Below are 14507 nucleotides of genomic sequence, written 5' to 3'. Positions count from 1 at the left end.
TTTATTAGATAGGATTTTATTTTTTCAATAACATTCATCTTCCCTATACCCTGCTCCACCTCCACCCAGACATCTCCCCTCTCCGCAACCACCACATTGTTGTCCGTGTCCATTAGTCCTTTCTCTCCCTTTTTTCCTTTCTTTTTTCAATCCACAGCCTCCCACCGAGCTGTCAGCCTATTCTCTATATATGAATCTGTCTCTATTTTTCTTGTTAGTTCAGTTTGTTCACAATGATTCCACATATGAGTGAAATCATATGATACTTGTATTTCTCTGACTGGCTTATTTCAGTTAGCATAATATTCTGCAGGTCCATCCATGCTGTTGCAAAGAGTAAAATTGTCTTCTTTTTTATGGCTGAGTAGTATGTAGAAAATTTGCTCTGCTAGTCTTCAGGTCATTCTCAGAGATATCTGTTATATATGTAGTTGTTAGTTTTGGTGTCAATGAGAGGAAGTGAGCTCAGGATCTTCCTACTTCACCATCTTGAACCCAAAGCTAGGAGCCTTGCTTGTGAATGCCAATTTAGCTTGTTAGTGATATGTTGTTTCTTGTGATTGGTACATTGCCTATGCAACAAACTTGTCTCTGGATCACTCAATCACTGCCCCCACTCCTCTTATCACAATCTTTACTTTAAAGTATATTTTGTCTGGTATAAATATAGCCACCCAGCTTTCTTTTGGTTTTCATTTGCATGAAATATCTTTTTAAAAAAATATTTTTATTGAGTTAAGAGAAGAAGGGAGAGAGAGAGAGAGATAGAAGTATTAATGATGAGAGAGAATCATAGATTGACTGCCTCCTGCATGGTCAATTGAGACTGCAACCCAGGCATGTGCTCTAGGAATTGACTGTGACCTCCGGGTTCATAGATTGATGCTCAACCACTGAGCTACATTAGCCTGGCTGAAATATCTTTATTTATTTATTTATTTATTTATTTATTTATTTATTTATTTTATTTCTTTATTGATTAAGGTGTCACATATTTGTCCTCATCCCCCCATTCCCATCCCACACCCCTCCCCACAGATGCCCCCACCCCCCTGTTGTCCTTAACCAGTGGTTAGGCTTGTATGCATGCACACAAGTCCTTTGGTTGATCTCTCCCCCCTACCCCCACCCTCCCCTACCCTCCCTCTGAGGCCCGACAGTCCGATCGATGCCTCCTTGTTTCTGGGTCTGTTCTTGTTCATCAGTCTATGTTGTTCATCATTTCCCCTAGATGAGGGAGATCATGTGTTATTAGAAATATACTTATAAGAACCGAATGTGAGACGAGCAATAATAGTTATGCTGACAGGCAAATGAATCAGTCTGTAGTAAGTTTCTTTCTGGACCAACAGTTCTTTTGAGACCCAATTTCAATGTCCACCAGTTCCTTATGTGTACATGTCGGCACTGACTTTTCAGCTCTGGATGGTGGACAAATGGTGGTAATGCAGGTCCGACTCCCTCTGGTTTGGTCTCGCCCGGACCCAGGGGCACGGCTTCACCTGGACTCAGGGGTGCGCGGCCTCACCCGGACCTGGGACCCAGCATCACCCGGGCCCCGGGGCGCGTGGCCTCACCCAGATCCAGGGGCGCACAGCCTCACCCGGACCCGGGATTCAGCTACACCCGGACCCAGGGGCGCGTGGCCTCACCCGGACCCAGGGACGCGTGGCCTCTCCCGGACCCAGGGGCACAGCCTCACCCGGACCCGGGACCCAGCCTCACCCAGATCCAGGGGTGCACACCCTCACCCGGACCCGGGATCCAGCTACACCTGGACCCAGGGGCACGTGGCCTCACCCAGACCCAGGGGTGTGGCCTCACCCAGACCCGGGACCCAGCCTCACCTGGATCCAGGGGTACACGGCCTCACCTGGACCCGGGATCCAGCTTCACCCAGACCCATGGGCGCGTAGCCCCACCCGGACCCAGGGGCGCGTGGCCTCTCCCGGACCCAGGGGCACGGCCTCACCCGGACCCGGGACCCAGCCTCACCGGGATCCAGGGGCGCATGGCCGTACCCAGACCCGGGACCCAGTGAAATATCTTTTTTAACCTTTCACTTTCAGTATCCGAAGTTAGTCTCTTGTAGGCAGTTTATGGATGGCCCTTGTTGTTGTTGTTTAAATCTAATCAGCCACTTTATGCTTTTTTATTGAAGAATCTAGTTCATTTACATCTAAAATAATTATTGATAGGTATATATTTATTGCTTTTAAATATTATATATATATATATATACTAGAGGCCCGGTACATGAAAATTCGTGCACTGGATGGGGGGGGTCCCTCAGCCTGGCCTGCCCCCTCTCACAGTCCAGGAGCCCTCAGGGGTGGGAGGCGACCTGGCGATCAGAGGAAGGTGACGCCCCATCACACCTCTGCTGCTGCCACTGCTGGCAGTGCAAGCCTCGGCCAGCCCTGGTTACCTGAGCCTCAGGTGGCCCTGGGCGGCTGGGCAGCCGCCAACCAAGGTTTGCCTGTGCCTTGGGCTGGCCCTGTGGGGCTGAGGGGACTGGGCGCCACCATCTTGTGGCTGTGGGCGCTGCCATCTTTGAGGGTGGGGCAGTCAATTAGCATATTCCCTCCTTATTGGCTGTGGACGCTGCCATCTTTGCGATGGTGTGAGGGTCAATTAGCATATTCCCTCTTTATTAGATAGGATACACACACACGTGCGCGCATGCACATTTATTGATTTCAGAGAGGAAGAGATGGAGAGACAGAAAGATGAAAGAAGATCATTGATTGACAGCTTCCTGCATGCCTCCTACTGGGGACTAAGCCCACAACCAGGGCATGTGCCCTGACCAGGAATCAAACCATGACCTTCTGGTTCATAGGTCGATGCTCAACCACTGAGCAACACTGGCCGGGCTATATAATAAAACATATCACCCGAGGATATGTTTTTTTATTGCTGACAGAAGAGAGAGACATACAGAAACATCGATATCAGAGAGAAACATTGATCGGTTGCCTCCTGTATGTGCCCCATCCAGGGATTAAACCCCCAACCTGGGTATGTGCCCTGACAAGGAATTGAACCTGCCACCTTTTGGTGCATGAGATGATGCTCCAACCAACTAAGCCACACTGGCCAGGGCACCAATTAGTTAATTGCTTTGTAGTTTTCTATTTTTTTCTTCTTCTCTTGCTCTCTTCCTTAGTGATTTGATGATTTTTTTGTAGTTGTATGTTCTTTTGCATTATTTTGTGTGTATCTATCTTAGATTTTTTTCATTGTGGTTAACATGAGGCTTACATATAACAGCTTATATCTATAACCATCCAGCTTTTAAAAATAACTATTCCAGTAGGTGAAATGGTATCTCATTGTGGTTTTGATTTGCATTTTCCTAATAACTAATGTACTTATCCATTTGTATATCTACTTTAGAGAGCTGTTAATTCAGTCTTTTGCTCATTTCTGAATTGGGTTTTGGGGTTGTTGTTGAATTGTAGGAGTTACTGATTATATTCTGGATATTAATCTCTTATTAGGTATATGAATTGCAAATATTTTCTCCCATCCTGTGACTTATTTTTTCATTCTTTTGATAGTGTCTTTGATGAGACCTGGGGCTTTTGCATGTAACCCAATTATTTCTGGGGAGTTTATCCTCCCCTAGCTGTGGATGAACAAATCAGGACCTTGTGAGAAGTAAGATGTTCTATTTTTGAAGATGGGACATGAGTGATCCCCATTCACCCATCTGGGTTTGGCCCACAAGATTGGGTCCTTTCCTCCCTGTTTTCTTTAAGTGTTCAAAGACTTGGATCATACAGGAAAAAAAGATAAAACAGAGTAGGGAAAGATTTACTCTTCAATGACTGAAGAAACAAACATGAGCCCAGTCTCAGTACTCAAGAAACTATGCATGCTACAACATGGGTGAAACTTAAAACCATGCTGAGTGAAGAAGCCAGTCACAAAAGACCACTTTCTGTGTAATTTCATTTATATGAAATGTCCAGAGTAGCCAAATCTATAGAGACAGGAAGAAGAGTAGCAATTTCCTAAGGTTGATAGGGCAGGGAAGGTGGGTTAGGGAGGAATAGGGAGTGACTGTTAATGGATATGGTTTCCTCCCCCTTCCCCCTACCCTGGGTGATGAGAAGGTTCTAAAACTGATTGTGGCATGGTAGCACAATTCTGTAAATATACTAAAAACCATGGATTGAACATTTTAGGAAGGAGAATTATATGGTATGTGAATGATGGGGAGCAAAATAAGCCACCCTAAAATATTCCATTTTGGCGTATTGATTATTTTGAGTTAAATATATTTAAGAAACAGCTAATAAAAAAGGGCCTCTTTGCCCCTCCTTTGTCCCCCATGAAAGTAGGAAATGAATCTCCTACGTGAAGATATCCTCCCTCTATCAGGAGGGTAGGAGTCTTCCTTATTACCTGAGATAGGGAATTCAAGGCCAAGAAGGCTGTATAAAAAAACTTTGTTATTTCTTTATTAGTTTGCTACCCCAAACTCAAACTCCTTTGTTTTGTCAAATCTTTACAAATAACTCTTTATTTGTTTTAAAAGTATAAAAGCTGCCTGCATTGGTGACTTCTTTGAGTCTCATATTTCTATGGGCTCCTGTATGTACAAAATTAAATTTATTTTCTCCTCTTAATCCGTCTTATGTCAATTTAATTTTAGACCAGCCAAGGAACCTAGAAGAGAAGAAGGGGAAATTCTCTTCTCCTGCATGAATTCTATGTCCATAAAGCTGTTATTAAAGAAGAGAAGGAAAGGAGAAGGGCTGAGGCCCATGGGTGACTGCCATCATTCCTTCTGCCTCAGGTGCTGGTGTCTTCTTCACCTGATGGAGAAGCGTAGCTGTGCCTGGACATGCTCACAGTGGGCGTGCTTCATGGTCAGCCGGTAGATGGAGGTTAGGTCCACTTTCACGCCTGGTAGCACTCTGACCTCCAGCTGCTGCAGCACAATGGCCAGAAAAAGGACGACCTCCCACTTGGCCAGGACCGCCCCTATGCACGGGCGCTTGCCCATGCCAAAGTCTTGTTGATGGCAGTGCCATCAGCAGTGAGGAATCGATCTGGCCGGAACTCAGATGGGACCCCCCACAGCCTCCTGCAAGAGAACCAGAGGAGCTGGGATCTTTGGACTGGGAAGCCCTGGGAGGACAGTCCTGGGTGGAGATGTCTGAACAGACTTCTGTTGATACCACCGGTGTTAGAATAGATAGCAATAAGAGGAGAGTGGGGGAAAGGGACCAGACTGTACTTTAGTGCTTGTTTCTTTTACACAGCTCTTTCTAAAATGATCAGCCTTGAAAACGGTGCTTTTTAATATTAAATTATCTTCATTCTAATTAATATAAAAGGGGAATCTATATGATATTCTGATTTGTGCTTATTGTTTTAGAGTATTTTTTATTATTATTATTAACTCTAGAGAGAGAGGAAGGGAGAGAGAGAAAAACATTGACTTTTATTGTTTCACCCATTCATGCACCCACTGTCAATTCCTGTTTGTGCCCTGACCGGGGATCAACCCACAACCTCAGCGGATGGGATGATGCTCCAACCTTCTGCGCCACCTGGCCAAGGTGCAGTAATTATTGATAGCATCCCACACTCAGAAGTATCCCTGTTTGGATGGTAAATTATATGGTCCCCCTACCTATAGACTAAAGTGTGATTTTCCATACAGAGGTCCCTAAGCCACTCACATCAGAATCACCTCAATATTCTACCTTAGCTACCAAAGTGGAATCTTTTTTAAAAGATATATTTTATTGATTTTTTTTACAGAGAAGAAGGGAGAGGGAGAGAGAGTTAGAAACATTGATGAGAGAGAAACATTGATCAACTGCCTCCTGCACACCCCCTACTGGGGATGTGCCCGAAACCAAGGTACATGCCCTTGACTGGAATCGAACCTGGGACCTTTCAGTCCACAGGCTGACGCTCTATCCACTGAGCCAAACCGGTTAGGGCCCAAAAGTGGAATCTTGAGGGATGGCATGCCATAATCTGTAACCAACATCCTGGTTAATTCTTTTTTTTGTTGTTGTTTTTTTTGTTAATCCTCACCTGAGAATATATTTTCCCATTGATTTTTAGAAAGAGTGGAAGTGATGGAGAGAGAGAGAGAGAGAGAGAGAGAGAGAGAGAGAGAGAGAGAGATGTGTTTCACATTGATTGGTTGCCTCTTGCACGCATCTGACTGGGAACAGGGATCAGTCCTGCAACCCAGGTACATGCCCTTGACCAGGAATCAAATTGGCTACCTTTCGGTGTTTGGGCTGATGCCTTAACCACTGAGCTACCCATCCAGGGCCCTTGTTAATTCTTATTGCACTAAAGTTTGAAAAACATAGACCTATATTTTGTTACCTAGAGAAAACTATACAGCAATCGAGGCACCATTTTTAAAAATTATATAACCATTTCCTAGAGGGACAAATAGCCTTCCTGACTGCTGAATTGCATACATATTTTAGTGGGGGATGTGTACTCACTGATCATGATTGACGTGCCACTGGTTTATGAAGACATGATATTCTTTGGGGATTGGAAGTCATTCAGTGTTGTGTCCCTTGTACTGAAGAGGAAAGAGGGTTCTGTCAGGCTCAGGAGCTGGAAAACTGGGGTATATCTCTGGGTGCTTCTTGCTCCTACCTCTAGCCTGACAGAGCCCACTGGGTGGGCAGGCTATTGGGGTGGGCTAGTTTCTCAGCTCTGGCCCTGGCTCAGACCTCACAATGTCAGGAGCGAAGGGGGGAAATGATCCTCCCCCTTCCCTGGCTCCTGTTTTTCCACTTGAACAAGTGTGTACTACACTTCTGTTTGTGCCAGGTATGCACTTGGCCATTCTCTGGAGAACTGGGGAGTTCCCAGCCTGGCTGTGGAGTCAGGACTCTCACTCTGGGAATAACTAGATCAATATGTGGGCAGAGGAAGTGTTCACTATCTCTCTTAACATTGTTAAAGTCCCAGGACACAATCAAGGACAAATGGCTGTAAGTCCTACAAGATTTCAGGAACAAAACTGCTCTGGCTAGATGAGTCAAGAAAGGTTCTAGAGGAGAGGAAGTTTTGTCAGGATTGACCTTGGGCAGGGATAGGATTCTGGTAGCCAGAGAAGAGATTACAAGGCATTTCAAGCAGAAGGCCCAGCATAAGTAAATTGGAGGCTGGCTAAATCATGCTTATAAAGGGCCAGACTGGTTACATTGAGAGTATTTGTAGGGAGAGAATGTGACAGAGGTGAATAAGCGCTGAAGTCAGGAGTGTGATTTTCTCCTGAGAGCTGGGTAGTTTTATCATGTTTGGACAGAATAGGGGTAGACTAGGGGCCAAGAGCCAGTGAGGAACCTGTGTCGTGGTCAGAAAGGAGATGCTGAGGTCTGAGCCAGAGCTGAGAAACCAGGAAGAGAGGTGGGAGGGCAGAATAGGCAGGCCGCACCTGTGAGGAATGGTGAAGGGGACAAAGGAGGAGTGTCGGAAGGTCTCCAGGATGAGGCCTCCATATAAGGCAGCTGGGGTCTGTCAGAGAGCCGGGCACACTGTGCCCTGACTATCATTGTGTCTGCAGGCCACAGAGGACAGACAGGGCTTAGGGGCTGCCCTGACTGCTCCGTGGTGTCCCCTATTATACCAAGTGCCACTCAATGTGGTGTCACTCTATATCTATTTACATACTGAGACCCACTAAACCTCCCCAGCACCTTCTAGACAAGGGTAGACATCATTGTATGCACAAGGCTTGCACATAACAGCTATATGTAGATTGAACAAATGACCTGGGATCCCAAGGCTTCTCTATGCATACCCAGTTCCTCTGGATCTTCAGCTGTATCTCAGGATTTGTCACAAGGTACATAAGGCACCAGGAGATGGCTGTTGTGACCGAGTCAAATCCTGGCAGCGTGGGGCAAGGTGAGGAAGGAATAAGAAACTAATATTTACCAAGCACCCACCATGTATGTAACAAGCATTATCTTCCTCTGTCTCCCTCTCCTGACCTCATGCCCCCAACCTTGAGTCACTGGTTTCATAATTAGTTGCTGGAATTATAGGGGCCTACACTCAGAGGCCAGAGAGCCCTTTATTGTTCAAATGCGGAAACTGAGATCCGGAGGAGGAGAAGGACTTAGCCGAGTTTTCGGCTACTCTGGGAGTTGGTGGCACAGCCTGGGCTCAAACCCTGAACATGGGCCAGGTCTCCATGTCCTGCACCATCTGGCATGTGGCTCAATAATTATATGATGGACTTGGGTGCTGGGAAGTGCTGTGGGTGAACAGCAGACACTGATGGATGGAGGGGCAGGGCCTGGCTCCTACCAGCCCCAAAAATGTCTTGATAAGGTTGACAATCTTCTCCCCGGGGATGAAGCCACTACTGGGTCTGGAGTCCTTCTCGCAGTGCTTGAACAGGGCACCTGTGATATCCTGAACACTGTCCTGAGGGACCACAAGTTTAGAGGCACTCCCTCACTTCCAGCCAAAGGCTGGACCTTGTCCCCATCCCATCTGACAGCACCCCCCTCCCCACCCCCAGACCTCCAGTCATTGGGTTAGGCTCACAGCAGGAGGGCTTAAGGTATCATTTCATGCCCCATTGACCTTTCCTCCCAATAACCCCAGGGGTCCAATTTCAAAGGAGGAGGTTAGTGTGAGTAAAGGAGGCAAAGTGACACCTGAGCTGAGTGTCAGGGTTCAGGTTCCTGAAGAACAAAAGCCTTCTCTCTCTGCAGCTTTGAGCTTCTCTGAGAAGGAGGCTATTGTTATGAGGAAACTGAGATCAGAGTGGGAGAAGGACTAATTAGTTTCAGTTCACATAGCTGATCCCAGGTGTCCCGGAGCCTTCCTAGGCCTTGGCAACACAGCAGCTGGGTGGGTACTTTGGAGCTGGGTGAGAGAGGAAACACCCAGGCTCTGCAGGGTGCCTCCTCACTCCCTGTGTGCTGGGCTCACCTTGTCCAAGTTCTGATTGTGCTTCTGGATCATTATCTGCAGGAACTGCATGAGCCTCTGGTTGAAGGCCTTGAACCTATGCAGGGTGGGGTTGGGCAGGTATGTAAGGATGGGGAAGAAGTCCCCGCCAGTGCTGGCTTCCTGCTGACACTGCCTCACACCCAGGAAATAGAGGTGTTCCTATCCGGCAACACTGAGGGGCCACGGTCCCAGGATTGATGCAAATGGCTTGTAATTCCCCTCCCCCAGAGGAGTCTTGATCAAGATCAAGAAGGTTGCCTCCTCCGACGATGCCCCACCCCAGTCTTGGAAGCTGAGGTTGGGCTGCAGCCAGAGAAAACCCTCCCCATTTCTTCACTTCAATCACACTAAGGGCCCTTAGAGATGGCTTACTTAAAAATGGAGAAACTGAGGGCTGGAGCTAGGCAGCAAGGACTAGAACTCAGACCTCCTATACCTCACTGAGGTTCCCCTCATCCCTCCACTTCCACTGTTCCCAAGATATATGGTTTGGGGGGGGGGTCCCAGAGACTGAGAATGAGCCCAAGAAAGGTACCTGTAGAGGCAGGTGCTTGAGATCAGCAGGGCTGTGGGGACTGGTACAGAGCTTCTGGCTCCAGGTGATGGTGCCTTTTATAAACAACTATTTGACCCAGCTGTCCTGGTCACCTGATAGCAAAGTCACTGAATAAAGTTGGAAGGATCAGACAATATCTCTTGGCTCCACCTACTGCCCAGGCCCAGGGGCAGCTCTTTCAGGGTCCCCGGTTGGGGGTGATTATTTCTCTCAAGGGAAAGGCAGGGTGCTGGAAGTGAGAGGCCTCTGGACTAGTCCAGCCTTCTTTCCACTGTGCCCGCAGTGAAGGACCCTGCTGGGCACTGAGTCCAGGCCAGCCAGGGCGCTCACTGTTCCTCTTCAGAAGGGTGTTCTGTAGAACCCTTCCAGCAACCTGCAAAATCAGGTAAGGAATAAGAGTGCTCCAGCCACCTCTGATATTCAGCCCAAGTCCTTAATCTGAAACAAAAAGATGACGAGAGAGGCATTCCAAAGAGAGGCTCCTCACCCTCCTCCCTCCCAGTAAGAGCTGGTAAAACTGGATGAAGAAAATCCATGCTGTGTGCTGCTCCTCATGGCGATTGTCTGACACTCTTCAAAATGGTCACTGTCATTAAAAAAAAAAAGGCAAGGACCTTTTTCTAAGCAAAGAGCAAGAGACATAACCACATGCAACATGTGAACCTCTATTGGACCCTGAATGAAAAAATATTTTTAAGCTACAAACGACATTTTTGGGACAATTTAAGACACACAAATAAGAACTGGAAATGACATATTATGGAATTAATGTTCTTCGGTCTGAACATATATCATTATGTGGGAGAATATTTTAGATCTTCTTAGTAGATTAATGCATACTATGGTGTTCAAAGATAAAGTGCCATGATTTCTGAAACATAGTTTTAAAGAATTCTGTTTTAAAATATATATCTAGCTGTATATCTATATAGAAAGGAGAAAGAGGATAGACATGGCAAACGCCAGCTCTCCGTGAACATCTGTGAAAGTATGTGGGTGTTCGCTGTATTTAGGTGAAAGGCTGTGGCTTGGTAAGGAGTCCCATAGCAGTTCTCTCCTCCCCATGGGGAAGGAAGGAGGCACCTCCCCATCTCACAAAGCCAAGTGAAGGGAGTCCCAGGAGGCCCAACTTTAAGAGTGGAATGCCTGCCAAAACTGGTTTGGCTCAGTGGATAGAGCATCGGCCTGCGAACTCAAGGGTCCCAGGTTCGATTCCAGTCAAGGTTGTGGGCACATCCCTGGTAGGGGGCGTGCAGGAGGCAGCTGGTCGATGTTTCTAACTCTCTATCTCTCTCTCTTCCTCTCTGTAAAAAATCAATAAAATATATTTTTTAATTAAAAAAAAAAAAGAGTGGAATGCCTGCTGGAAAGGGACTCCCCAGCCCTGAGTCCAAGTGGGTGGGATGCTGGTGAGGGACACTGTGGCATGTGTGTATTTAGCACACACTTTATAGCGCTGGATACTATGGGCCCGGCGTTGTTCTAAGAGCTTTATATGTATTAACAAAACATATTCTCAGTAATTCTATGGAATAGAAATTAGTACTAATATCATATTAAGTGAGGTAATGGAGGCCCAAAGAAGTTACATTAGCAGAGCATTGGCGTTGGGATGCCCAACCTTTAGAAGAACGTGCTTTGGATGATATGCTATGCTCCAGCTTGACACATATCCCTGGGACTGGGGGAAATCTGTGGACTTAGAGACTGCATGGAACAGCATGTGAAGGTGAGGATAGCGGAGGGCAGCCGGCACGGCCAGAGCTGGGTGGACATGCTGAAAGGAGCTGGACTTCAGCTGCCTGAATGAGATTTCATTGCAGAGGGAGGGGGTCACCAGCAGTGACAGACCATAGGGCAGGCCCTGTGGGAATGAGCTGAGGGCAGGCCAGAGGTCAGCCAGAGTCCAGCAGCTACTTTAGGAACTGTGTGATGTGGAGGACATTGTTGGCACTCAATGAAAAGCCAGCACTGGAAGATCCACTACACATGAGGACAACTTTAGCTAACAGAAGATAAATAGCATCAGCCGAATAAAAAGAGATTTGCTCCTTTTCCAGCACCCTCCCCTTTCCCCTCCCTGGCAAAGAGGCCAGCAGGGCAGGGGGCAAAGTCCTGCAGAAATAACTTTTTTTTTTTTTTAATGTAATTGACACCTCAGCTATGACCGTTCCTGATAGCTCTTTTTTTTTTAAAAAAAAAATATATATTTTATTGATTTTTTACAGAGAGGAAGAGAGAGGGATAGACAGTTAGAAACATCGATCAGCTGCCTCTTGCACACCCCCTACTGGGGATGTGCCCGCAGCCAAGGTACATGCCCTTGACCGGAATCGAACCTGGGACCCTTGAGTCCGCAGGCCGACGCTCTATCCACTGAGCCAAACCGGTTTCGGCCAGAAATAACTTTTTTAGGAATATTCATACTCACAGGTATGAAGTGATATTTCATTGTAGTTTTGTTTTGCATTTCACTGATGATTAGTGACATTGAGCATCTTTTCATATGCCTATTAGCCCCTTCTCACAGGGTCAGGTCTGTGAGGATGCTGGGGACAAACCTTAACCTAGATTTGAAAAGGAAATTTTGATTTAGACTGGTCTGAGCTTTTATTTTCTAAAAATGAGAAGGCTGTGGGCTCAACCCATGCTGGTGTCAAGGAGCCAGGTCGGAACCTGACAGCACCGCAGAGCATGTTTGAAGACACAGATGAGGGGAAAGGAAAGCTGCTTTCTGTCTGTAACTCCATTGGGTTCAGCTCACTCATAACAAAAGTCAAGGTTTGGAGTTAGACTGAGTTTTGTAGAAAAATGTTTTGACATTTTTAGTAATCGTGGGTGTTTTCTTATATGTCTCCTCTCTTAAGGGGGAAAAAGAAAAAATAAGCAAGTAAATCAAACTACAGCAAAGGAAACCATCAACAAGATGAAAAGACAACCTACTAAATGGGAGAAGATATTCATCAATGATACATCTGAGGGGTTAATATCCAAAATATATAAGGAACTCATACAACTTGACATCAAAACACACAAACAATCCGATTTAAAAATAGGCAGAGGACCTGAATAGACACTTTTCCAATGAGGACATACAGATGGCTAATAGACATATGAAAAGATGCTCAACATCACTAATCATCAGTGAAATGCAAAACAAAACTACAATGAACTATCACTTCATACCTGTGAGTATGAATATTCTTAAAAAGGTTAAAAATAGAACTATTTATCTGAAGAAATCCAAAATACTAATTGAAAAAGGCATATGCACCCCTATGTTCATTGCAGCATTATTTACAATAGTCAAGATATGAAAACAACCTAAGTTATTAAGTAAAGAAGGTGTTATAGCCCTGGTTTGTGTGGCTCAGTCCTGGGTTCGATTCCCAATCAAGGGCATGTACCTGGGTTGCTGGTTAGCTCCCTGCCCTTGGTTAGGGTGCGTGTGGGAGGCAACCACTTAACCAGTTGATATGTCTCTCATTGATGTTGTCACATCGATCTTTCTCTCTCTCTCTCTCTCTCTCTCTCTCTCTCTTTCCTCCTCCCTCCCTTCCTTCCACTATTTCTGAAAAAGCAATGGAAAAGGTATCCTCAGGTGAGGATTAACAAAAAGAAAAAAAAGAAAAAAAAGAAGAGATGGTATATATACATAATGGAATACTAGCCAGCCATAAGAAAGAATGCAGTCTTGCCATTTGCAACAACATGGATGAACTGAGAGGGTATTATGCTAAATAAAATAAGTCAAACTGAGAAAGAGAAATACCATATGATTTCACTTAAATGTGGAATTTAAGAAAAAAAATAAATGAACAACAAAGCAGAAATAAACTTAGAGAATAAGTTGATGGTTGTCACATTGGGGAGATGTAAACTACAGCATAGGGAATATAGTCAATCTATCCTATAAAATAAAAGGCTAATATACAAATAAACCGAACGGCAGAACAACAGGAACAACCGAACAACCTGTCGCTATGACGTGTGTTGACCACCAGGATGTGTTGGCTGCGGCAGGATGGTGGAGCAGGTGAGCGGGGGTGCCAGACCAAGGTGGAGACCCGGTCGCTGTCATCGGGGCGAGTCTCTGGTGGTTACTGAAAATTCTTTGCTCCCGGGCACCGCGGTCCCAGTGGCACTTGTACCTGCTGCGGGCACCAGCCCCGCTCACATCCACTGCCAGCACCAGAGTCACCACTCGCACCCACTGCCAGTGCCCAGCAATGGCCCCAATCTCTTAGCACCGTCAGCGGGTGCAAGTGACGGCTGCTGGCCCCGATCTCCCTCAGGAGCAGGGGGAGGTGGAGAAGCCCTGAGGGGAGATTGGGGCCAGCAGCAGCCTCTCACGCCCACTGCCAGCCCCAGCCCCGCTCACACTCACTGCTGATGCCCGGAGCCTGTCCCGATTGCTCAGCACCATCAGTGTGTGTGAGCGGCGACTGCTGGCCCTGATCACCCCTGAGGGATTCTCCTCCTCCCCCTGCTCCTGAGGGGTGATCAGGGCAGCTGCCACAGCTTGCACCGCTGATGGCACTGGCCCCGCTCACACCCGCTGCTGGCACAGGCCCCAATAGCTTCACAACATCAGCAGGTGCCAGCGGGACCGGCGCCATCAGCATGCGGGAGCGGGGCTGCCGGCAGACAGGTGACAGGGGCCACCGCGGGAGGGGCTGGGCGGGGGCACGGAGGATGGGCCGCGACCTGTTCCTGCGCCCACCGCAGCCTTGCGGCTCACAGTTCCTTTCAAGGTGCACGAATTTGTGCACTGGGCCCCTACTCCTATATAATAAAAGTGTAATATGCTAATTAGACCAGACGTCCTTCGGATGACCTTCCGGACGAATCCAGGGCTGCGAGAGAAGCCCAGATCCTGGGTGGCAGAGGCAAACCATTGCCAGCAGCCGGGGGAAGGAAGGCCTACTCTTGCACGAATTTCGTGCATCAGGCCTCTAGTATTATAATAACTATGTATGGT

General features: G+C 46.9%; 1 pseudogene across 1 annotated transcript; it reads right to left on the bottom strand.

The window, feature by feature from the left end:
• Positions 1–4822: 4822 nt before the first annotated feature.
• On the bottom strand, positions 4823–9426 carry LOC307097584 (cytochrome P450 1A2-like; annotated as a pseudogene). Its single transcript has 7 exons — positions 9412–9426; positions 8950–9099; positions 8317–8436; positions 7805–7893; positions 7439–7561; positions 6492–6574; positions 4823–5098 (listed from the first exon to the last, which is right to left on the bottom strand). The product of its transcript is annotated as a cytochrome P450 1A2-like (transcript).
• Between the last annotated feature and the right edge of the window lie 5081 nt (positions 9427–14507).

The sequence above is a fragment of the Cnephaeus nilssonii genome, assembly GCF_951640355.1.
Source record: "Cnephaeus nilssonii genome assembly, chromosome: 4".
Lineage (NCBI taxonomy): Eukaryota > Metazoa > Chordata > Mammalia > Chiroptera > Vespertilionidae > Cnephaeus > Cnephaeus nilssonii.
Note: the sequence above shows the minus strand (reverse complement) of the source record. Positions and strands in the feature narration are given on the sequence as shown.